Consider the following 2,393-nt stretch of genomic DNA (forward strand, 5'->3'; position numbering starts at 1 on the left):
CAATTCATCGTTGATGTTTTCTTCTCCGAATAATCATAGAATTTATTGTGTTTATGGATTCAGTCATGCTTTTTCTATTGAATGGATTAGTTCTTTGATTATGTTTGGATCAATTATTTATCTATATTGATTTAGTTTTTTGCTGCAATATCGCTTCCTGAGTATATTGTCGTCATTGAATTTTATCAATAGGGGTAGTAATTCACGTTTTTTAAAAGTGATGAATGTTTTTTCAAAGGGTTACATTTGATTTAAGTCTGGTTTATAAATCTATACCTTCCAATTGGGAATTGTGGGAATTGAGTTCCTAATTGAGTTATCCAATGAATTAAGAATAATTAAAATACCATATTTGTGCAAGGGATTCCTGACGCTCTACTGTTTGTTAAATTTGAGTACTTTTTCTGTTAATCACTTTGCTTTACTTGAATTTACATTAAAAATTAATCTTTGTTCTCTATTACTTATTTAATATTTTTTCTTTAGTTTCTTTGTTCCTCTTGCTATTCTTTTAATTTGTCTCCCTGTGGAATCGACACCCCAAAACTGTGCTACAACTACCGCGTTATTCTTTGGGCGTAATCAAATTTTGGCGCCGTTGCCAGGGAGACGGTAGAAGAATTGTGAGATAGTTTTTCTTTTCAACAGTTTGTAAAGGCGGTAACTTCGTTCCCTATTTTAGCTTGCTGCATCTTTTTTTTTATTTTCTTTTTCTTTTTGTAGTTTTTTTTTTTTTTAGTGTTGGGTTTTTCTCTACCTTGCGTGCACAGGTATAGAGACGCCTTGGGTCGGTTTGCTTGTAGACCTGTGTCAGAGTCAGAGTTTAATTTTTCTGATCATTTGTTTGATAATTCTTCTAATTTTGAGAAAATGAGTGAACATGAAGATCAACCCACTAGGACCCTTCAGGATTACCTCCACCCTACACGCACAGCCACACCATCATGCATCATGTTTCCAGCTAATATTCGCCAATTGGATTTTAAAACAGGGATGATACAGTTACTCCCTACTTTTCATGGCTTGGAAAATGAAAATCCATATGTGCACATTAGGGAGTTTGAGGAAGTAGTTGCGACTTTTCATAGTCAAAATGCAACTGATGACATTATGAGACTTAAGTTCTTTCCTTTCTCTTTGAAGGATAGAGCTAAGAGTTGGCTATACTCTTTGAGACCACGATCTATTGGGTCATGGAATGAGAGGACTCAAGTCTTTTTTAATAAATACTTTTCCCAACATAAGACCAATGCTTTAAAAAGACAAATCTCCACCTTTGTACAAAAGGACAGTGAGACTTTGTATCAGTCTTGGGAGAGATTTAAGGAGCTATTGAGTATGTGTCCTCACCATGGGTATGAGAATTGGCGCTTAGTGAGCTATTTTTATGAGGGACTTACACCTAGAGAGCGTCAATTTGTGGAGATGATGTGTAATGGTGAGTTCTTACAGAAAGATCCTGATGAAGCCATAGAATACCTCAATGAGCTTGCTAAAAAAGCTCACACTTGGACTGGACCTAGTGCTACTAAGAGCACAAATAGGTCACGACCTACAGGAAACCTAAATGGTGGTGGAATTTACCATCTCAGGGAAGAAGATAACCTAAAGGCTAAGGTTGAGATGCTCACTAGGGAGCTAGAGGTGTTGAAGAATAAAGACTTAAAGCCAACACACGTGGCTAATCATGTAGAGTCTTTTGGACGATGTTTTGTGTGTGGTGGGGTAGATCACCTTGCCCAAGAGTGTCCCACATTTGCTGAGATGAGAGGGATGTATGAGGAACAATGTAATGCCTTAGGTATGTACATGAAGCCTGTTGCACCTTTCTCTGATACCTACAATCCTGGGTGGCGTAATCACCCCAATTTTAGCTGGAAGTCTGAAAATCAGCCGCCTGCACAACCCCCTAGATCATATCCTGCGCCATATCATGCACCTTCATCTTCTAGGAGTCCTTTAGAAGACACTTTGCATGCTTTTATTGAGGCACAGAATAAAACTAATCAAAAGTTTGAATATTTGATTATGCAGGTTGTTGAAGAAAACAAAGAGATAAAGAGTCATATATCCAAGATAATGAGCTCCTTGAGTGTGAATGAGCGTGGCAAGTTTCCTTCTCAAGCTCAATCCGCACCCCAAGGTCAGCATATGGCACAAAAAAATTTAAAAGAAGTCAATGCCATTATGACAAGAAGTGGTAAGTCCTTACACATCCCAACAACTGATAAGCAAGAGGATGTTGAAGAGGAACAAAGCAATGATAGCACCGAGTTCCCCAAGGATGCTGAGGTAATCAAGAATCCAGTTAAGGTACCATTTCCTCAAGCTTTAAAATATGGTATGCGAACTTTGGATCCTAGTAATGAAATCTTGGAGAACCTCAGGCAGGT

General features: G+C 37.9%; 1 non-coding gene across 1 annotated transcript; it reads right to left on the reverse strand.

Annotated features, from left to right (window-relative positions):
* Positions 1-1,250: 1,250 nt before the first annotated feature.
* LOC122295323 lies at positions 1,251-1,358 on the reverse strand. The gene has a single exon (XR_006237978.1). It is a non-coding gene; the product is annotated as a small nucleolar RNA R71 (small nucleolar RNA).
* Between the last annotated feature and the right edge of the window lie 1,035 nt (positions 1,359-2,393).

The sequence above is a fragment of the Carya illinoinensis genome, chromosome 14, assembly GCF_018687715.1.
Source record: "Carya illinoinensis cultivar Pawnee chromosome 14, C.illinoinensisPawnee_v1, whole genome shotgun sequence".
Classification (NCBI taxonomy): Eukaryota; Viridiplantae; Streptophyta; class Magnoliopsida; order Fagales; family Juglandaceae; genus Carya; species Carya illinoinensis.